Source organism: Rhinatrema bivittatum, chromosome 4 (genome assembly GCF_901001135.1).
Source record: "Rhinatrema bivittatum chromosome 4, aRhiBiv1.1, whole genome shotgun sequence".
Taxonomy (NCBI): Eukaryota; Metazoa; Chordata; class Amphibia; order Gymnophiona; family Rhinatrematidae; genus Rhinatrema; species Rhinatrema bivittatum.
Window position 1 is genome coordinate 137,383,014 of NC_042618.1, and position 24,700 is coordinate 137,407,713.

Below are 24,700 nucleotides of genomic sequence, written 5' to 3' on the forward strand. Positions count from 1 at the left end.
AATTTCATCATGTGAACTTTATCAAGGTAAGTACAGTTAATTTGTATATTTCCCTAATGCAGAGATTATCAATGTGTAGGATCTCGAAATACAGTACTGTGTCAATCGTGTCTTCATGTTTTGAAACAGAAACAGTAGCATGATTTTTGCACAAGTTAAAAAATGCACATGATAACGATTTTAAATAATGTGCTAATTTTTTTTTATCAGATTAAAGGAGTTCTCTATTAAATCAAATGAACAAGATGACTATTATTCAATGTAACAACTGTGGAGCATTTATCTTGAAGCAAACCATCTGGAAACTTATGGCTTGCCCTAATTGTTCACAACTCTCCTCAATGAAAAGGGAGCTGGCTCACCTTAAAACCTGAATTATCTATAATAAAAAAAGGAATTGGCACTCTCCAAGAAAGTCTCACCCACTTTACAGTATTCAGGAATCTTGCTCCCCCCCCCCCACAGAAGATTCAGAAACCCAGAAACAAAGGATTTCAGTTGGCTCAGATAGGATATGACACAAAGACTCCCCAATAGTGCAGACCAGATGTCCTCCTCCACTTGCACAGAACATCCAAAAACCCAAGAATAAATGGATTACAGTGGGCTCTGATAGGATAAGACCTCTGATGTGGAGACAACCACTCTCTCAAGTGACACAAGTACAAAATGCCTTCTCTGTATTGGAAAATGAAGAAGCTCGAACAGTGGAGGCTGACGTGGGATTGTAAAGGAAAGAAAAAACCCAATGTGCATAACACAACCAAAAATGATAAGAAGAAGCTCATAGTGCTAGGAGACTCAATCATCAGAGGCACTAATTTGGGATCTCTTTTTGAGAGGAACACTATAGTTAAATGCCTTCCAGGATAATCAGTTGGTAGAAATGCTAATCAGATAGTCAATGCAATCAATGAAGAAAGTAAGGACTCTGAAGCTAACCTTCATGCATCTTGGAACCAATGTCCTTGCTAGAAACAACAGCCAAACCATACAAAGAGATTAGGCACATGGTGAAGACTATTGCCTTTTCAGAAGTGTTACCTGTTCATAGAAAGGGGAATGAGAGGCTAAGCCATATAACTAATTTTAATGCAATGCTCAAAACCTGGTGTAAGAAAGAAAGTTTTGGATATAGCAGGGACTGGGGCCATGTATGAAACAGTAAGAGGCACTATGTCAAAGATGGTTTATATCTGTTTGTAGAAAGAAAAAGGTTTCTAAGTAAAAAATTAAAATCATATACCATAAGGCATTTAAACTAGGGGACGGGGTGGCAAAAGGAAATTGAAATGTCACCCCCAACATCTCCAAGATGTAGGTGAAGAAATTAACAAAATTCAGCTGAATAGGGCAGAAAATATGTCTATGGAGAGAAGCTGGAAAGCTATGAGTACAAATGCCCATAGTCTAGGCAATAAAATCCCAGACCTGTAGGTTCTAATAGTGGAAGCAGATTTGGACATCATTACTAGGGATGTGAATCATTTTTTGACGATTTAAAATATCGTCCGATATATTTTAAATCGTCAATCCATTGTACCTGAAGACCCCCAGGGACTTTTGGCCCCCCTGCTGGACCCCCAGGGACTTTTGGCCAGCTTGGGGGGGCCTCCTGACCCCCACAAGACTTGCCAAAAGTCCAGCGGGGGTCCGGGAACGACCTCCTGCACTCGAATCGTGTTGCCGTAATGCAAAATGGCCATATGGCCGGCGCCATTTTGCAATACTCGTTGCAAAATGGCGCCGCCCGTATGGCCATATTGCTGTACTGCAAAATGGTGCCGGCCGTATGGCCGTATGGCCGGCGCCATTTTGCATTACGGCAACACGATTCGAGTGCAGGAGGTCGTTCCCGGACCCCCGCTGGACTTTTGGCAAGTCTTGTGGGGGTCAGGAGGCCCCCCCAAGCTGGCCAAAAGTCCATGGGGGTCCAGCGGGGGTCCAGGAGCGATCTCCTACACTCGCGACGTCGGGGGACAGGAACCAAAATGGCGCCAGCGCTACCTTTGCCCTGTCATATGACATATGTTAGACATTGATAAGACAGGCTAAGAGAAATTTGAAAATAAATTGGCCGTCGAGGCAAAAAATAAAAATATTTTAAAATATATCCAAAACATAAAGCCTACGAGGGAGTCAGTTGGACCATCAGATGATCTAGGGGTTAAAGAAGCACATAAGGAAGCTAAAGCTATCGTGAAAAGATTAAATGATTTCTTTACTTTAATGTTTACTGAAGAGGATGTTGGGGAGATACCCATTCCAGAGATGGTTTTCAAGGGTGATAATTCAGATGAACTGAACCAAATCACGGAGATGTTGTAGGCCAGATTGACAAACTGAAGAGTAGTAAATCACCTGGACCAGATGGCATACACCCGAGTGTTTTGAAAGAACTAAAAAATGAAATTTCAGACCTATTTCAATTAATTTGTAACATATCATTAAAATCATCCATTGTACCTGAAGATTGGAAGATGGCCAATGTAACCCCAAAATTTAAAAAGGGCTCCAGGGGCAATCTGGGACACTATAGATTGACTTCAGTGCCAGGAAAAATTGTGGAAACTGTTATAAGGAATCAAATCACAAAACATTTAAATAAACATGGTTTAATGGGACACAGCCAACATGGATTTACCCATGAGAAGTCTTGCCTCACAAATCTACATTTTTTTGAAGGGGTAAATAAACATGTGGACAAAGGTGAATCGGTAGATGTGGTGTATTTGGATTTTCAGAAGGCGTTCGACAAAGCACCACATAAGAGGCTTCTAAGAAAACTAAAAAGTCATGGGATAGGAGGCAATGTAAGATATAATTGCACTGGAGAAAGTGCAGAGAAGGGTAAGCATAATAAGTGGCATGGAACGGCTACGTTATGAGGTAAGGCTAAGGAAGTCATGGCTGTTCAGTTTGGAGAAGAGACGATTGAGGGTGGATATGATAGAAGTCTATTTATTTATTTATTTATTTAAATCTTTTCTATACCGTCATTTAGTAGAATACCATCACAATGGTTTACATATAGGCACATATAGTAAATTGTACATGCAAACTGTTCTATTGTTAGTAATGGATGTGCCTAATGATCTCGGTAACATCGTTTCATAGTAATGGCTAAGAGTTTAGTGATGATTAATCTGACCTGTGACTTAAGATAAAGACTGTTAAATTATACATTTAATTTAAAAGTTGCAATAGACAAAACCATGACATACGTATTACATAAAATGTGCTAGTGCTGAATAAAGATTTTATGTGTACAGCTTTCAGCGTTTTTCTCTCTCTCGCTCTCTTTGTGGAAAGGCTTCTCTAAAGAGCCATGTCTTAAGCTCTTTTTGAAAGTCTTGAAATCTCTCTGTATTCTTATCTCTATGGGCATGGTGTTCCATAGTAACGGTCCGGCCAATGATAGTGCTCTTTCTCTGACTTGAGTTAGTTTTGCAGTTTTTACTGAGGGGATGGTTAGGAGGGCTTTGTTGGCGGATCTCAGGTTTCTGTTAGGGACGTGGACGCGGAGTGTTGTGTTTAGCCATTCAGCTTTTTCGTCATGGATTAGTTTATGTATAGTGCAAAGGGTCTACAAAATCTTGAAAGGACTTGAAAAATATAATGTGAATTGGTTATTTACTTTCTCAGATAATAGAAGGACTAGGAGGCACTTCATGATGTTAGCAAGTAGCTAATTTAAAACAAATCAAAGAAAATATTTAGATGTGTAAATCATGCATCTGGAGAGTGGTAATCCAAAGGAGCTGTGATGGGGGGTGAAGGGCTGTTGTTCACGGAACAAGAGAGAAACCTTGGAGTGATAGTGTCTAGCGAGCTGAAGACGGCGAAGCAATGTGACAAGGCGATAGCAAAAAACAAGAATGCTGGGCTGCATTGAGAGAGGAATAACCAGTAAGAAAAAGGAGGTGATAATCCCTTTGTACAGGTCCTTGGTGAGGCCTTACCTGGAGTACTGTGTTCAGTTCTGGAGACCATAACTCAAAAGGGTCAGAGACAGGATGGAGGCTGTCCAAAAAAGGGTGACCAAAGTGTTAGCGGGTCTCCATCAAATGACTTATGAGGAGAGGTTGAAGGATCTAAATATGTATAACCTGGAGGTGCAGGGGAGACATGCAGGGGAGGTGCAGGGGAGACATGATACAGACCTTCAGATACCTGAAAGGTTTTAATGATGCACAATCAATGACAAACCTTTTCCACTGGAAAGAAATCAGTAGAAGTAGGGGTCATGAAATGAAACTTCAGGGAGGCTACTATTTCTATATTTCTATGTTTCTATGTTTCACTCAGCATATAGTTAAGTTCTGGAATTCATTGCCAGAGGATGTGATTACAGCAGTTAGTGGAACTGGGTTTAAAAAAGGTTTGGATAAATTCTTAGAGTAAAAATTCATAAACTGCTATTAATTAATAAGCAATAGTAGCTTGAGATTTATTTAAAGTTTGGGTACTTGCCAGGTACTTGTGACTTGGATTGGAAACAGGATACTGGGCTTGATGAACCCTTGGTCTGACCCAGTATGGCAATTCTTATGTTCTTATGGAAGACCTAGGCAAACTGAGGGAGCTCAGAGATGTGCTGGTGGGTCTACTGAAGGACCTGTTCAATAGATCCCTGGAAACAGGAGTGGTGCCATGGCATTGAGAAGGGCAGTATGGTCCTGCTTCATAAGACTGATAGCTAAGAGGAGGCTGGAAACTACAGGCCGGTTAGCTTCACGTCAGTGGTGGGAAAATTAATGGAGATGACTGCTGATGGAAAGGATAGTGAACTATGTACAATCTGGTGGATTGCTGGACCCGAGGCAGCATGGATTCACCAGGGGAAGGTCCTGTCAGACACATCTGATTGATTTTTTTGATTGGGTGACTAGAGAATTAGATCGAGGAAGAGCGCTCAATGTGATCTGCTTGGATTTCAGCAAAGTCTTTGATACAGTCCCACATAGGAAGCTGTGAATAAAATGAGAAGCTTGGGGGTGAGTGCCAAGGTGGTGACATAGATTACAAACTGGTTGACTGATAGCAGGCAGCGTGAAATGGTAAATGGAAGTGGATTACCACAGGGATCGGTTCTGTTCAATATCTTTGTGAGCAACATTGCGGAAGGGATAGAAGGTAAAGTATGTCTATTTGCAGATGATATCAAGATCTGCAACAGAATGGACATGCCTGAAGGAGAAGAGAGAATGAAAAGTGATTTAAAAAAGCTTGAAGAGTGGTCAAAGATTTGGCAGCTGGGATTCAATGCCAAGAAGTGCAGAGTCATGCATCTGGGATGTGGTAATCCAAAAGAGCTGTATGTGATGACAGGTGAAAGACTGATGTGCACAGATCAAGAGAGTGATCTTGGGGTGATAGTGTCTGGGTATGTGAAGATGGCAAAGCAATGTGACAAGATGATTGCTAAAGCCAGAAAAATGCTGGGCTGCATAGAGAGAGGAATTACCAGTAAGAAAAATGAGTTAATAATGCCCTTGTACAGGTCCTTGGTGAGGCCTCACCTGTTCAGTTCTGGAGCCTGTACCTCAAAAAGGATAGAGACAGAATGGAGGCAGTCCAGAGAACGTGTGGAGTCTATATCCAAAGATCTATGAGGAGAAGCTAAAAGTTCTGAATATCTATACCCTAGAAGAGATGAGGTGCAGGGGAGATATGATACAGACCTTCAGATACCTAAAAGGTTTCAATGATGTATGGACTTTGAACCTTTTCCATTGGAAGGAAAACATTAGAATTAGGGATAACGAAATGAAACTCCATGGGGGATGACTCAGAACCAATGTGAAGAAATATTTCTTCACGGAGAGGGTGGTGGAGGTCTGGAATGCTCTTCCAGAGGTGTTGGTGAAGAAGAGAACAGTCAAATAATTCAAAATGAGCATGGGATATTCACTGTGGATTTCTACAGGCTAGAGGATGGAAATGAGATAAGCATGTAGAGGGATAACTTGCTGGTATGACAGTTACTACCTTTAGCAAAAGGCATGGAGATTATCACCCTTAATCAATGTGCTTTGATACTTTTAATGAACTGAATATTGCTTCCTGCTTAGACGACAGGGGGAAAAGAGGAATTGGATTCAGATGACAACCAAGGGCCCCTATTTCCATGAATTGTTATTGATGCGCAGACATAAGGGAAAAAACACGGGACTGCTTCTACGGCAAAGTCCTAAAGGAAACAAAGAAAATGTGCATGGGGGTAGCTTGCTGGTGCAGCGGTTACTAACCTTAACCAATAAGCCTTGATACTTTTGATGCAACTCGAACCTTGCTCTCTGCTTCAATGGGAGGGAAAAGGGGAATTGGATTTAGACATCAACTGAGGACCCCAATTTTTACAGTCTGAGGAACTGATAAGCATGGGAGTAACCTGCACAGAGCAGTAGCTACTACCCTTAACAGAAGGCATGGATCAGTACCCTTATGGCCAAATTTTAAAAGCTCTGCGCTTGTAAAAATTGTTACTTCCACGTGTGACAGGGCCCTGCACGTGCCGCGCGCATTTTCAAAAGCACCCGGCCACGCGTGTAAGTACTGATATGCGCACAAGTGCCAGGCCCTGAAAAAGGAGCGGTCTGGGGGCATGGTCTGGTGGGGAGGGAGGGGTGGGACAGAGGCTGGCCGGGACTGCGGACATTAAGGAAAAAAACATAGGACTGCTTCTATGGCGAAGTCCATAAAAAAGCGCATCAAGCAGCATTGACTGATACATGGAGGTAACCTGCTCGGGGCAACAGATACTACCATTGAAAGCTTACTGGGCAGACTGGATGGACAATTGGTCTTTTTCTGCCATCATTAATATGTTTCTATATAAATGCAATAGACTTGAAAAAAAAAAGAAAAATATATAACATGGGCTGATAATTCTGAGGTCGATATTTAAACGTGGTCGCCAAATATATTCAGTGGCCACTAGATAGCTGGATAAGTCACTTATTTTATGCAATTTTTTTGTTGAATTTTAGATTTGCATATAAAACTTATCCTAAGTAATGAGAAATCCCATGCCTCGACATGGCCCATGTTTCGAAACTGTGTTTCTGCATCAGGGGATTTTTTCAATCCAATAGCATAAGCAATGTGCTTTAATTCTACCAAAATCAAAATTATTAGTAAAATTATTATAAATATAACAATCAAAACCAATGTGATTGCACCTACACGCATAGTTCATGACGGTGTTTTCTCGGGCATTTGGCGCCAAATGCCTGAGAAAACGCCCAAGAAAACGCTTGCCTACATTGAGATTGACTGTTTTGAGTAGTGGTCTATTTATATCCAAGACGATCCATTATGTCTTCCACCTCTCCACACACTGCAACGTTGACTGGCGTTTTCAGTTATATGGATGAATATGTATCGACGATTGTCAACGAATCTTCATTGTTTGATGATGATGAAGTGGGACATTGCTCTTCAACATGGCCTGAACTGCTAGCTCAGCATAAATGCTTTATTCAGGCTGAACTACATAGTGCTACTTTGTTACAATATGTTAAACAACTGGATAAGGAGGACCACATCCATCTCCCCTCTATGAACTCTGGCCCCAATACCATTCCATAGTGCTGGCACAAATAAGGCATTAGCAGAGACACACAATTGTCAAATAAACTAACTCATAAACTTTATTCCTGTTTTTTCCAGGCAGCAGCTATGTACATAGTGATAGTGGATAAAACAATCAATATTGAATAATCAGAATTCATGGGATACAACAGTCAGGATTAATAGCTCCTCTCCAAATGTATATTATATGTTACTCTCTATGACCTAGTATACCAGATCCTCATCCTTCACTTAAAAATCAATTAGATCTCCCAATATCACCATTTTGCCAGGAATACTTACCATTCTTCCCCCATCACCACAGTAAATATAGAAACATAGAAATGATAGCAGAAAAAGAGCAATTGGCCCATCTAGTCTGCCCAGCAAGCTTCCACACTTATTTTCCTATACTTATATAGAAACATAGAAATGATGGCAGAAGAAGACCAAACGGTCCATCCAGTCTGCCCAGCAAGTTTTGCACTTTTTTTTTCTCATACTTATGTTACTCTTGGCTCTTAGTAATCTTTTGGTTCTATTTCCTTCCACCCCCACCATTAATGAAAGAGCAGTGTTGGAACTACATCTAAGTGAAATATCTAACCCAATTATTTATGGGTAGCAACCGCCGCAATAAGCAAGCCACACCCACGCCCAACTGCCCACCCAGACTAAATAATTCAGTCCTTGTTGATTGTTACCTATATAGAGATCCATCTTTCTTCATTCCCCCTGCCGTTGAAGCAGAGAGTTATGCTGGATATGCATTGAAAGTGAAGTATCAGACTTTCACCCCTGCCATTGAAGCAGAGAGTTATGCTGGATATGCTGGAAGTATCAGTCTTTCTCTCTCTTCTTCCAAATTCCTACTCTCCCTACACTAGAAGGGACAGGCACGTTTTACAGGTAAACTGCCATGAATGATTAGAAACGCATGGGTTATAAATCTTTTAAAATAAATGAATAGCACTCCCAAACTCTTTTTCAAGTATAACCTCAGTCTCAGTCCCCAATGAAGGAATGAGGTTCACAATCTTAAACCTTACTCAAAACTCTTTATGCACTCAGTCTTCTCCTTTGGTTACCATACCAAAATTTACATCCAAAAGGGACATGCAATTTCATTTCCCAGAACTATTCATGACTCCTTGGACCTCAATCTTCCCTTGGTCTCTACATTTCTCCATTCCCATAGCATGTAGAATTCCCTGGAAGCCTCTACACAAGTGGCCTCTTGGGGCATACTTCATTTTAGAATCACCCCAGGCTCCTACTTCTCCTGGCCATTTTCCTCAAAGTGGAGGATAGTCTCTTCATCACCCTAGCTTCTTCGGGTCATTTCCTTGGAGATAGAAAAAACACTCTCCATTCTATGGCCATGGGCCTCAACCCTTGAGAGGGGAGAGCACCTGCAGAGATCCATTCCTACTGGGAGGGTCACCAGGTCCACCATCCTACAGGCTGGCCCCAAGGCCACTATATCCTAGAGGTTCCTTCCTATATCAACCCCATACATAAAAGGGCAGAAAACAAAAGAGCAAGCTCCCATCAAATCCCCTTTCTACCTCCTGCTCGACCTTTTTCCACCAATCATACACCTTGGGGTCTTAAGAAGTCATTCAACACCCCTTAAAATAAACCACATTAACATATCATGTTATAATGCTCACTTCTCTAAAATTGCTATCTAGTTGTCATTTTCTATTACTACATGCACCAACTTTCAAATATTTCTTAAAAGATCAACCATGGTAAATTCCGGGTCTCCCCCACTCAGAGCATCTTGTGCAACTATTAACTACTAATAGAGTAAAATGTGGGGGTCTCCCCACACTAATAAAAACAAAGATCATCTCAAGGCACAACTAATTCTGTTTCAGTATCAAAACCAGGCCTAAGCTTACAGCATTTAAACAAGTGATCTAATTTAAAAATTTCTGGAGTTACATGGCTACCATATGTATGATTACTTTCCCTAAATAAGGAATATTACACACAGGCCTATAACTTTTGGGGTTATTTAGGTCATGTGGCCTTTTTAAGCAAGGATGAACCACAGCTTTTTTAATAGTTTGACTTTGCGATACATTAAATAACTACCTGATTTGTTCTAATAAGCCCCCTGGAAGCCTTTATTAACCAGGATGAACATGGATCTAAAGGGCAAGTAGTAAGTCTCATCTCTTTGAGTAACTCATCAAGTTCAGTACATCTACCCCCTAAAAGGAGTTTAATAACACAAGTCTTTCAGTTTGAATTTCTACATTATTATCTAACTCATTGCAGATACATTACCAAATTGATTACAGCATGTAGCTGAAAAATCATCTGTTTCCAACTGGTGTGGACCATTAACTACATGAAACAATTTCCTTGTGGAATGCAGGGCTGCTGCTATTGTAGTAGAAAAATAGGTTTTTTTTAGCTGCTATAATTGCCATGTTATAAAATGCTAGATGAATTTTACATTCGTCTCTATCAAATTTTGTTAAAGTTTTCTACTTGCTATATTCCAGATATCTGCCAAAGCAACTATGGATTTATCCCTTAGATCCAAGGAGAAATTTCTCAATGCACCTAAAAAGCAAAACAAATTCATTCTGGCTCTAGAATGTACTTTTTGAATGAGGCACTGTTTTTACTTTCAGGTAATGTGCCAGACTTTGGCAATGATAAAGGGCTTTTTCTGATCTTCTTTGCTGCAGTCAGTGGTCTCTCTTATTCACTGTGACAGAAGAAAAATGGTGGCACTGCTTTCTGTGTTCACTAGGGGCAGAGTAGGAGTGGAGTGAAAATTAAAGCAGAGCCAATTATTTTTCTGTCCCTATCTGTGATTTAGGAGTATAGTAAGGTTATCTGCAGGTACACTGAAGAGAAGAGCCTTGCCAGATTGCTAATCTTCTTGGTCCTGTTTCTAACAGATTTTTTTGTGTGTGCAAAAGGAATCAGTCAGCAATGCCAACATATACACTGTATATAAGTCTGTGTGTGTAATAGACATTTTTGCACACTCTAGAGAGGTACTGAGAGTACCACTGCAAGGAAAGGGCAGAAGAGTGAATGGCAGGGACATAGTATTTGCTGCAAAGCCAGCTCAACCTAGTAGTAGCAGTGAGAATAAAGGCATTTCTGCTCCTAACTTCAAAGACACTGTTTTAACTGCAGAATACCAGCAGTGGAAATCAGCTCAAGCTATAAAAAACTGAAATTTGAGGGCATGTGCTACTGCCACCTGTTACAATCCCTCGTGTTTTAGAGCAGGAATAAAAAGGCAAGCGAGTCATCCAAGACTGGCATTAGCAGGGCAGGGACATGGATAACAGAAGTGCAACAGCCAAACAAGCAGTGCACTCCTCTATAGTTACTGCTTCTTAGGCAATGGAGACAGTATTTTCAACAACTAATTCTGAAGAAAAATATTGTCTGGGATTCTCTGAATCAGAAATTGAAGAGCTAATAGCTTAAGAAAAATTGGGAGGTTTAGTCAGCAGCATCTTACATAATAACATAGTTATGACAGCAGAAAAGGACCAAATAGTCCATCTAGTCTGCCCAGCACATTTCTTATGGTAGTATCTGCCGCTCCATGCAGGATACCCCCATATTTTTTCTTAAGGGTGATAACTTAACAATCAAAACCAAGCAACTGTCAAACCCATAACAAAATGATTGCTAGCAACATTTTTATAGCATGAGTAGGCTTCTTGATAAGTCATACAATGCTGCTACTTGAACATGCTTTGCTTTTGGACTTGGCCGTAGAAGTGGTCTCATGCTTTTTCCTAATGTCTGAGTATCAGTACCCTGGATCATAAAAGTCATGGCCCAGCATTGGCTGCCATCTGAATCCAATTCCCCTTTTTCCCTTCATCTCCATTGAAGTAGAGAGCAATGCTGCAGTTGCATCAAAATCATGTAAGCTAATTGATTAAGGGTAGTAATCCCCATGTTTTCTGTTAGGTGTAGTAGTTGTCACTCCATATTGGTACCCCCTCTTGCACCCTTTTCTTTATTTACAACTGTAGCTCTTAGGGATCCACAGTATTTATCTCAAGCCTTTTTGAATTTGTTTACTGTTTTCATTTTCTCCACTGCATATGGAAGAGCAGTCCAAGTATCCAACACCCTCTCCATGAAGAAATATTTCCTGACATTGGTTCTGAGTCTCCATACTGAAGTGCAGTGATGGGGGAGATAGATGATACTGATGATGTTGAGAGCAACTCCCAGGAAGAAGAGGCAGGACAGGTAAAGATCATGAGCAATGACCCTGGTCTTTTTCCTAATGGTCCACCCTCAACCTCAACTCCATTGTCAGCAGAAGTCCCCAAAGTTGTAGAGATGAGATTGTGCAAGACATCCAAGGCCAGGAATCACTTTAAAGTGATGGAGGACATATGGTTTGCTCAGTGTATTCACTGCAGTAAAGCCATTAGTTGAAAGGAGGTACTGGGGCATCTGATTAGTGCAGGTATGCAGCATCACCTGCAGAAGCAGCACCCACTAGCATTAGCAGTACTAGCTTGGGGATCCCCCTCTGCCATTCAAAGCAAAAGCCAGAGGAAAGGGTTTGAACAAGAAAAGACTTTTCCACAAGCTGATCCCACAGCCCCATCCGTCACTCAGGTGGCAAGCCAGCAGGTCTCTGCCATGCATCCTGTGGAAATAGGCAGGCAGTATGGAAAATAGTAATAAGGAGCATTGGGGAAATGATTGCCCTGGATGACCAGCCCTTGCAGGTAGTAGAGAATGTGAGCTTTTAAGTGTCTGCTACATGTGATAACCCTCAATTACAAAGTGTCCTCCAGGTTATCCCCACCTTGTACAACCAGTACTGTAGTCACATATAGGTGCAATTTGCTAAGGCAGAGGGGAGAAGCATGTATTTCACCAGGATATCTGGACCAGCGAGAATGCTATGCAGTTATTTATCCTTGACAGCACACTGGTAGGACCTGGCCAAGGCAGGGGCTGGCAGCAACTCCAAAGGGGATGGAGCATCAGGGTGCAGGTAGGCTGTGCTGCACACTCAGGTGATGGATAGCCCCCATACCTCGTGTAATATTCTATCAGCCATAAGAAAGACACTGGAGGGTTGGCAGCTAGACTGGAGAGGCAGGAATCTTCACACTAGATTCTTTGTGACAATGGGAAAAATATGATAAGGATAATGGAAGATAGGGGCTTTCGGGGAACCCATTGCTTTGCACACTTGCTGCACCTAGCAGTGAGGGATTCCATGGGGCTAGGGCCCAAGGACCATGGAAATCCAGTTCTGAAGGACCTGATAGAGAGGTGCAGGAAAACAGCAGGCCATTTCAATTGAAGTGCAAATGGGAAACATTTTTTCATGGGAAGCAGGAAGAATTCTGATTCAAGATGTTGGCACCTGCTGGAATTCAACCTATCTGATACTGCAGAGGTTAGTGAAGCAGTGGATACCTATTCTTGATATGTCTCTGGAAACAGAGTATGGATTGCCCCCTGGGGCATCATGATTGGGTAGTGGTGAGGCAATTGACACAAATCCTGAAGCCTTTCAAGGATGCCATGCAGGATCTGAGTTCCAGAAGCACCACCTTGGGTGGAGTTATCCCTATAGTGAATATTCTGGAAGACAAATTAGAGGGTTTCCATGAGCAAAAGGGAATGGAAGCAAAGGTGTTGCAGTTTGTGGACTCCTTGAAGCAGCAGGTGCAAGTGAGACTGAAACCTCTGAAATAAAACAATACATACATGCTTAGCACATTTTGTAATCTGGTACCTAGGATATGTGAACAGGAGTGCCAGAGGCAGAAGCTTAATAGGAATATGGCACAGAAAGAGTGGCCACCCCAGAGAGTAATGCAAACACGAGCAGTGCCCTGTCAGTTACCACTCCCTCTCCCACCTCAATACACCACCACCACGTTGCCCCAACAGAACCATCTCTCCTAACACAGGCCATAACTAAAGTACCTGGCAAGAGAGACCATTGCCCCACCCCAGCAAAGGTCAGGAGACCCTAGCAGAAATTTCTATGACACATTATCTAACAGAGCCGATTGAGGACATGGACACAAATGCACTGGCATATTGGGGGCATAGGTTTGCAGTCTGGCTAGACCTAACCAAGTGGCTAAGCATTATCTTTTCTGCAAACCAACCAATGTGCCCAGTGAATGTGTCTTCCCAATGGCAGGGGACACCATGAGCCCTCATTATTTAAGTTTAGTACCAGACTTGATGAAAACTTTTTAAAAATCAATCTGTCATGGTTGGGTTTTCCAGAATTTCCATGCGAGTGGCCAACCACCTGAAAACATCTTGGAGGTCTTTCTGCCACTCTGCTTAGTTGCCATGACCCAGATTTACCACCTTGGGGATCTTGCTGCCACTCTGTTAAGCTGTCCATCCCCAGATGTATCACCATGAAGGTCTTGTTACAACTCAGCCCACCAAAAATTCAATAATTACAAAATTCCTCTTCATACTCCAAAGTATCCCTAACCCTCTGCTTCTGTGCCTGTTCATCCAAGAATATATAGGGAGCAAGACCCATCCGAAAAAAGGGGCATGGGCCTGACCACCAGAGTTGTAGCCAAGCAATTTGGCACTTATGGCCAAGTAAAAAAGTACATCCTTATCCTATACACAACAGGAGCTTGGAGGATCTCAATTTTTTTAACCTAAAATATAACACTATTATTTATAAACTATAACTTGTGTGAACCTGATCCCAAAAGTGTGACTCTTTGGTCTGTATGGATGTGACTCTTAACTGATTATTTATTCATTCTTTCATTCAATTTGATATACTGTTTAGAGATGTGAATCGTGTGATCGATCGTCTTAACGATCGATTTTGGCTGGGGGGGAGGGAATCTGATCGTTGCGGTTTTGTTTTTTTTAAAATCGTTTAAATCGTAAATCGGGAGAGGGCGGGAAAACCGGCACACTAAAACAACCCTAAAACCCACCCCGACACTTTAAAATAAATCCCCCGCCCTCCCAAACCCCCCCAAAATGTTTTAAATTAACTGGGGTCCAGTGGGGGGGTCCCGGCTGCGTTAATAGAAATGGCGCTGGCGCTACCTTTGCCCTGTCATATGACAGGGCAAAGGTAGCGCCAGCGAAATTTTGGTTCCTGTCCCCCGACGTCACGAGCGCAGGAGATCGCTCCCGGACCCCCGCTGGACCCCCAGGGACTTTTGGCCAGCTTGGGGGGGGCCTCCTGACCCCCACAAGACTTGCCAAAAGTCCAGCGGGGGTCCGGGAGCGACCTCCTGCACTCGGGCCCTATTGCAAAATGGCGCCGGTCGTATGGCCGTATGGCCGGCGCCATTTTGCAATACGGCAATACGGCCATATGGCCGGCGCCATTTTGCAATAGGGCCCGAGTGCAGGAGGTCGCTCCCGGACCCCCGCTGGAATTTTGGCAAGTCTTGTGGGGGTCAGGAGGCCCCCCCAAGCTGGCCAAAAGTCCCTGGAGGTCCAGCGGGGGTCCGGGAGCGATCTCCTGCGCTCGTGACGTCGGGGGACAGGAACCAAAATGGCGCCGGTGCTACCTTTGCCCTGTCATATGACAGGGCAAAGGTAGCGCTGGCGTCATTTCTATTAACGCAGCCGCGGCCCGAGAGTGGAAGATCACACCGGGACCCCCCCACTGGACCCCAGGTAATTTAAAACATTTTGGGGGGGGGTTCGGGAGGGTGGGGGATTTATTTTAAAGGGTCGGGTGGGTTTTAGGGTTGTTTTAGTGTGCCGGTTTTCCCGCCCTCCCCCTTCCCCTCCCCCCTCCCCCGATTTACGATTTTTGACGATAAATCGGGGGAATTCCTATTGTATCGCGCCTCTAATGATTTTTGACGATTTAAAATATATCGGACGATATTTTAAATCGTCAAAAAACGATTCACATCCCTAATACTGTTTATTTAAAAAAAATCTCTAAGCAATACATAATAATAATAAAATCTATAACCTTCCCACAACATTTTATAATATAAAAATGTCAAGTAGTGAAATTTGAAAAAGGAGTGTGTACCTTTAAACCATGATGTCATGCCTTTTCCCCTTCTATTGAATTATAAGATGTTTTATTATATTAAACTAATCTAGATTTCATTGACAACAGAACAAACTCTCTCCATTACCAGGCACATTGTAGTGCACCATAAAACCCCACCAAAACCCCACTCAGAACCATATTATAATAGCAGTAACACTCAAGACTCACACAACAACAATTTTACCTATGAAGGGCAGCACTACAGGCCCTAGAATACCAATACATCTCACTTTGTAAAACAGAACAAGTTATAGATTCCTATGCAGACCCTGCACACTAGCAGGATCTCTCACCACATTCACACAAGCAGAACAGAGGATGACTCTTACCTAATATAGAAAATGATACCACAAATTAGAAACAGAAGCATGCAGACAAAAACTGAAATGGAAACCCCAAGAAGGCAAACTCTATGATAAGTGCAACATGGAAGAAAGAGAAACAGAAATATAAATAATTTCCACCTATACTGAACAACATACAAAGATATAAGAAATGCACATTCCCAAAGATGATATAGTCCTCTCTATAAAAACCGAGAATAAAATGTTTTCTTTTCACCCTTTGTTGTGGTCAGTTTATTTGATCCTGGCCTCTCTTTAGGTCTTAAGTTCTTTTCCAGGATCCCCTTCCCATTTTCCATTTATTCTCTTTCCTCCTGTCTCCTTCCCTTCCTTTCCTACATCTGTCTCTGACACTGATCTTTCCCTTTCATTCTTTTTCTCCATTTCTCTCTTCTCTGCCTCTCTAACCATTCATTGCTAAACTTCACCTCTCTTCTTCTCCTTTCTAATCCTCCAATCCTCAGTCTATCTCTTTCTACCTCTCAACTACTTCCCAACTTTCCAACTCTCATTCCGGGCACTTCCCATTCCACTGTCTTTCAGGCTTTCACATCCTCCTATTTCTCCTGATTTTTCTCACTCCCTAGTCCTCCATATCCATCCTCTGTACTCACACTTTCCCCAACTTTCTACCTTCCTCTGCCTCTCATCCCTTCACCAGCTCCCTGGTCCCTTTCTTCTGTCCTTTAACCCCTCTTTCACCTCTTCCAAGCCTCATTTCCACACTCTCTCACTTTTACAACATCCAACTCTCTTTCCACTGCCTCTCACACTCTCTCCAGCACTCCAGGTCATTCACACACTCACCTATACCTTCCCCAACCTATCTAATACATCCACAACTCATATCCACCCAACTGTCTGCCCCAAATCCCTGCTCAGTCTCTTAGTCCCTGCTGTCTACATCTACAAGTCCCAGCTCTGGGCTCTCACTCTATATCTAATTCCCTGCCCTTCTGAACCCACACATCCCCAATCCACAGGTCCCTTCAATCCCCCCTTAGTTACCAGGTCCCCATTCTTCTCCTGCACTCCCCTAATTCCCAAGACCCACTCTTCCCCTGCTATCCACCCCTCACACCCCATTCTTCCCCTGCTATCCCACCCCCCAGTCCCCAATCTTCCCCTATCTTTCCCATTGCCCTCATTCTTCCCCTGCTAGCCCACCTCCAATCCCCATTCTTCCCCAGTCCCATTCTTCCCCCAATCTCCCATCCCCAGTCCCCGTTCTTTCCTTGCTCTCCCCTAGTCCCCAAGTGACAGTCCCTGTTCTTTTCCTCTTCTGACCCCCAGTCCCCATTCTTCCCCTGCTCTCCTACTGCTGTAGTGCCCAAGCCTTTGTTCTTCCCCTGCTCTCACTCCATTGTTCCTATTCTTCCCATTTTCCCAGATCCCAGACCCCATTTTTCCCCTGGAAGGGGGTGCTGGCTAATGGCCAAGGATGGACAGTGCACGTGCTCTTGCACCACCTCTCCCAGCAGTGGGCCAACAGTGCCCTTGGGCTGTGGTACCTATGACTGTGGTCATATTGGCCATAGGCTAGCTACAGTTCTACTGACCACTAGGGAGGGATCAAAAATGCAAAATCTTTCCAAGATGGCAAAAAGGGAAAAATATTTAGCATGGGTTGCCAAGCCCCTGATACACAAGGATAGTATCTGAATTCAAGAAAGCATGCAACAAGAACAGGGGATCTCTGAGGGAATAGTAGTGTAACTGATAGCCATTTTTGATTACTAATAAGCCCTGGATGAGTCCTGTTTCCAAGTTAGAGCAGTGTAGGTCTGTAAGGGGGAGGATACCATTCAAATGCAGACCCTCCCTTTGAGGGGTCTGGAATGGTCATCTCCCTGGAAGGTTTTTTAAGTAGCTCCCTAGAGAGAGTCTGTAGGCAGTCCTTTATGGGTTTTGTGAAGTTAGGAAGCAGTTCAAGAGCTTAGCCTTTGTTGTTTTTCAGGCCCAAGGAAAGCAGGTTAACCCAGCCTGTGGGATCTGACCAGGGTCAGGAAGATTCCATTCCAGTCTACACCACTAGCTGGGTATAGTTTGGGCTTTTACATTTTCTTAGTAGGAAGCCTGGTAAAACCCTGTGTACCACCTGGACTCAGGGACTGGGGACCCTGTTTTGGGGGCTGCCCAGATTAGGGAACATCTATCCCTCGCTATACCTCAGTGAGGATGGAGAAGGTGGTGACCCAGTGCCAGGACCCTTCAGAGTTAAATTGGTTTACAGGGGAAGAAACTTTGCAATTGAGACTCAGGAGGAAATATTTGGCTGCCCCTTCCTATCCTAAGGAAACATCAAGAGCTGCTGTTCCAGAGGGATTCCTCCCATTAGGGATCCAAGCACCAAGAGCATTTAAGAGAACATGAATTGTGAATAACAAATCAGTTGAGAGATCTGAGGACACCACTCAGGAGTCTTCGTCCCCTTGGGAGAGAGAGAATTTGCAATTCTCTGTGCCAAGACTGCATATTTTTATCCAGGATTGGAGGGGAATCTCTGCCACACAACAAAAAGCAGGTATCTTTTCCACCCAGGGTCTCCACTCCATCACTCCTTGGAGGTGGAACACCCTGGGTCCCTGTGAGGGAAACGTCTGCACAGATTGAGAGAAAGAACTGTAAAGCACACAGATTAATTGTGAGACTGAGACTGAATAAATTGAGTTCATTTACCACTGCTTCTCTGCAAGTAAACTTTATTTTTGGATACCAGCTCAGAGTCAGGAGTGATTTTTTTGCATAATGGACCCACAAAGTGAACTTCATCATGAGATGCTTGTCTGCCAGGGGCACACAAACATACCAGAGATATCCTTAGCACTCAAGGCCTTGGAAGATAACTTCCCCCCATCCAACAAAGGATCCATACCTTGGGGAGAAAAAAGACTATATATACTGGTAGCCAGTCCCTGCTCCAAAGACTATAAATAAGTTTATGGTCCCACCCGTGCCGGACATGCTTACTTGGGTGGGCTTACAGTAGAAATTATAGAGCTGAGTAGTTGATGTTTATGGGTAGTCTAGACAGCTGTATTGGCTTTTTTCTGCTATCATTTTTCTCAGTTTCTATAAATATTACATTTGTTCTTTCCAGATTAAACCACAATAATTCTTCATTTCCATGTAAGCCCTGCAGTTCTGTTGTTTGAAATGCCATCCCATGGTTCAGGATCCTGAAGCACTCCCTTTGGTACCATCTATGCAACCATTTATTCATCTTCAGAATGCGAGCTTCCCTGCCTTGGCCTTTATTCTTGACTGAGAGAATTGAGGAGAAAACCACCTGTGTGCACCTGCTTCACCCTTTCTCCCACAGCCATAAAGTAACTTTTGATATGTTCTAGGGGATACCTATCAATATCATTTATGCCAAAATGGATGAATAGCATTGGATAATAGTTAGTAGGTTTGACAATTTTGGGACCAAGGTCACATTTATATTTACTTATAGATTATAATAATAATAATAGTGTTTTCAATTTAAAAAAAACTTAGCAGAGTCTTCCAGCTCATGGTGACATGTTGTGCGCAGGATGAGGGCACCTTTTCTTTCACTTGGCCATAGGTGCCAAATTGCCTGGCTACGGCTCTGCTCTCATAGAAAACAATGAGCCAAAAGGAGGTCACCCAGAGCTGCTTCTGCTCTGAGCAGCAGTACATTTATTTAGGGCAAAGTTCTCAGGAAGGAAAATAAAGCCGGCATGCATAGGTAGTGAATTACCATTTGTGGGTGTCAACAGGACCAGATCCAACAGGATGGATGCTAATTCTTCCTCTTATATGATGGGAATACCTTTTTTTAGGACACTCCAAATATCAGTTTAGAAGTTTCAAAATATACCAAATAGCTGCTGAAAATGGCAAAATCTGCTATTTCATTGCTATTCATATCTTCGAGGCCAGAACTGACAGGGCTGAATCAACTCCAGTGTTAACATTAACTAACTACATCTGGAGAAACAAAGAAATAAAGTGCCTGGCTTAAGATCAGAGAGACTGAATATTAACTTGCAAGTTCCAGAAAATTTTTCTTCTTCCTAGTTCAGCGCAGTTATCACAAGGTCACATCTGAACTACTTGGGTCTTCAATGGCTTAAAGCCTTTCTCCTGCCGAATATATCAAATCCTCTGATGCAGGCAGTTTATGATAGAGGCAAGTTTGTCTAATTGTGACAATGGCAAGTTTGTCTAATTGTGACAATGGCAATCCAATGGAGTAGAGTATTTTTTTATTACAATTCCCTGACACTTGTTACAGCTTGGGTGCATGTGATGATGAAATACCACAAACAGGCTGGTTTTTTTTATGTTCTTATTTTTAAATTTTTATATATTGCAATCTACAATGGCTCTTGAAGCAGTTTACAAAAATACATACCAGCAGTTAAAACATTAAAATCATTAGCAAATACACATATTCTCAATAATACAAAACAACAACTGCCTAAAGTGATTGCTATCTATAAGCACCTGACATGTATAGCATGGTAATCAAACATGTTGATAGCTATTAGTTTGATAGTTTGGCCTGTCTTAATCAAATATAGTCTATGATTCCAAGTGAACACCTTCGCATTTGAGGTCATTCACAGTTCACAATTACATACTTGAGGAAAAACTAATTACTAAAAGCCTATTTGAATAAATAGGTGTTAATGTCCCTTTTCAATACTTTCACATCTGTAATCTTTCGACGAATTCTGATAGTGAGTTCCATAACTTGAGTCTCACCACTGAAAAAGCTCAATTCCTTGTCATGTCCAGTCTAGCCATCTTTAGTGTAGGTACATCAAGCAAGGTCTTATTTACAGAATACAAATGTCGTGGTGGTTTGTATATATATAATACGGTACTAAGCCAGGTAGTGGAGCCATTATACAGAAGTTACAAAATATAATGTTATCCTAAAAACAATGTAGAGCTGGTCTCAGATAGCCGGGCAGAAGCTGCAGGCTTAAACAATTTGGGTTAAGCCAGACTCATCTTTGCTGGCCCGAATGATAAGATTAAGCTGAACACAGAGATGCACAACCTTTTCCTTGCATTAGGCACTAGGACGGAAATTTTCAAAAACCATTTATCTGGGTAAACTGGCTATTTGAAAATTGCCTGCTCCTCATCCATGTAAAAGTAAGAGGATCCACAGTTCGTGCATTTTTATTTGCGTTTGGTATTTAGATAGGGGGAAAGAAATAATGATCACAGGTTACATTTTCAAATCTTTGCAAGTTATTTCCATGGGAAAACCTACCCAAAGAAAAAGAAGGTATAAATCTTTCTGGGTAATATTTCCTGGGGCAATTTTCAAAGGGGAAGAATATTTGTACTTTCCCTTTGAAAACTGGTGCAAAACCTGTGAATAAAAGTAGCCCTTGGACTTTGCATCTATGTATGTAGTTTTCAATATTGCACCTCACCTCCACCCCCACCCCCATAACTCTGACAAATCACAAGAAAAAATAATTGATGTGCAAGATCAAAGCAGGACCTAAATAGCTTGTCCAGAACCTGGGATGAGGAGAATACCAGCAGAGGGCAGAGGATTCATATAAATATTACTGGGTCTCAGAAAATAATGGAGGAAATTAGTATGACCCACTATTCCTTAATAATTGTGTACATTTTATACGTTGTCAGTGTGCTTCAGTTTTGTGTTTTAGGTCTCAGATGGTGATACCTAAGGAATATACACTGCAGTGGGTTTTAGAATAAAGTTCCTGGATTTGTTAATGGTACTGGTCTGAGAACTTCTCTCTCTGTATTCTAAAAAATAGGGGAACAGGGTGAGCATCGCGGTGCATCAATACATGCACATGCAGATCATAACTCACCAGGAGCTAGAGGACAGACCTCCACTGCAGGTTTCTGGTAGTGAGTGAACAGAGGAGTGATGGATCAGTGTGGCAGAGCCGGCACCAGAAAGGCTGATAAGGTTTCTCGGGCCCCACCGGTGGAAAGCCATGGAAGCATAAAGGCTGGTGGAATTTTCTGAATCCCATCAGCAAAAGATAAAAATGGAGCTGGAGCAGTGGCAAGGTTGGTTGGGTTTCCCAGGGGAAGACAAGGGAGGAGGTGAGTGAGAGGAGGAAGAGAGGAAGGGAGAAGCAGGGAAAAAAAGTGGAAGTATATTGGGCAAGGGAAGAGAGGTAAAGAGTATGTGCATACTCACACATCACACTCTCACTTCCATGCCACACTGTTACCACATCCTACATACACCCTACCTCCCATGCCCCCTAATATGTACACATACACAAGTGACAGGGGAGAGAATGCTCCTACCTATACCCCCTGACACTCATACCCACACACACAGGGGCAAGAAACAAAGTGTCCCCTATACACACACAAGTGAGGGGGAATGGAAAGTTACAAAGCAGAAAGTAAGGGAGAGGGGGACAAAGTGGGGATCATGAGGGATCGAGGTGGACACATCCTCCCACATTCATCCCGCCTACACCATCACCTTCCCTTCTCCCCCCTCCCCCACACACACACATACAGGGGTGAGAAGAAAGGGAAAGTGGAGAGCGCAGCAGGGAAAACGTACCTCCAAGCATAAATGCACCCCAGCATGCACCCCTATTCTCCCTTCCCTGATCCCATCCACACCACTCCCCCTCATACATACATAGCGGGGGGAAAGAGGAAAGGAATTCAAAGTAGAGAGTGTGGGGGGAAAGAGTACGGGCAAAGACCCTACACACGCCCACACCCCCCACTCATCCCCTTCTATACCCCCACCTCCACCTCTTACACCCACCTCAGTTATACCAACTTCTCTCCCCTCATACACACATACGTGAGAAGAGGGGTACAAAATAGAGTGTGTGAGGGGAAAAGAGTGCCTTCGCCCACTGCACAGACCACACAGCCCACCTACACTACTACCATCTCCCCCCCCCCCCCCCACACACACACACCCCCATATGCATGCACATGAAGATGGGAAAGGAGTCAGCTGCAACATAGAAGGTTCAAGGGGGAGGAAAGAAAGTGCAAACACATACCACCCTCTCCCCTTTTCCCCAGCCCACATAACACACAGGTGAGGAAATAGGGACAAAGGGGTTTGAAGAGGAAAGAGTGCCCCCAACCATACCCCCCCCCCACACTATTCAGCCATCCACACTACCCCCACACCCCTTCTGCACACATTCCCCCCAATGGCAGAATTATCATGTGAAGCATTTATATAAGTGTAATGGTAACAATCTTAACAAAGTCCCTGATAAAACTGCAGGCTTAGTTTATTTGAGCTTGGAGTCTGTATTGAAAAAATATGAATTGCAATCTGAAAATGGAAAGGCAGCCCAAAATACTGAAATTCCATACCACCCCCATGGGTCACAATCATCAAGATCCAAAAATTTGTTTATTTCTATGTATGAAAATCCCAGATTTGTTCTTTAATGTTCTTCCACACATCACTGTACCTTTAATTCAGTTTCTACACAGGTGGAATTCCTCAATAAAATGCAATTCTCACTGGCTGCATTTTTAATATAAATGCACAGCTGGTAACTTTATTTAATTATCTCTGTTCTCTTTTTAAATCAAAAATTAGAAAGTGCATTTTCCATGAAAGTTATTTCACCAGTTATGGGATTCCAAGACTCAAAACAGTATGGTAAATATGTAATTACATGGCAGGCTCCATATGCTTGAGGTAACCTTTCTGATTTCTAATATGCTTGTGCAATGTTATTCACAGAAAAGAGCACTGAAAGGCAGGTAATGCCCTGGCTCAGTAGTTGGCAATCAGGTGACTAATCTAAGGAGATCATTACCATGAAGGCAACACAATTTCCATTTTATGTTTTTGATTTGTACGATATGACTGTGTGCAGAAGAGCATTTCAGAGCATTGGTGTTGTGTGCCCTAATCAATCAGATTGGATATAAAAGTACTGAACATTCCAGTTAGCTTCTAATTATTTTTTATGCATGGATATTAAAAGTTTTATTTATCTTAATTTGTCTTTTGCTGTGCTAATAAACAGGTGTGGATAATTTATTTATTTGTTTTAACAAACATATACAATACATAATTATTTAAAACAATAAAAGTATTTTAGTAAATTAAACATCTATAATCATAAACAAAATACAATAACAAGCCATTCAAGGTCAACAAAACAAAACAAAAACATAAAAAAATTGCTAAATCCCAGAAATTTAAAAGGCTGCTACCCAGAAACCTAAAAAACATCTGATTTAAACTCACATCACCTTAGAGAGCATCCAACTCAAAGTACTACAGATGAAAAAGCCAGAGCACAATGCTGTTTAAGACAGAACTTATGGGCCAAAGCTATAGCTAGTAATGTGTCTCTATTTCAATTTTTAACCATGAATTGCAATTTCAATTTGATAGTTGCATGTTTTATGTTTTCTAAAATATAGTTGACTTCATGCTTGCTGTTCTGCTAATTCACTGGGACATCTGTAAAATGAAATCCAGAAGTGTATCTTGCAGGCCAGCATATGATGATTGTAAAAACAGACTAACAGTCCAAAGGAAATAGTGCAGAATGAATTGAAGGTCCACACAAATTTTAATGATTATGGTGAATATTTACTTAGTTTGGCAACTCCACAATTTATAAAAAGCACATCATTATATTGAAGCAAGTCCCCCGACACGGAACCCGTGTTTCCCCGCGAGGCTGCGTCGGGAGGGACAATAATAGACTTGTCAAATCTAGAAATACAAAATAGA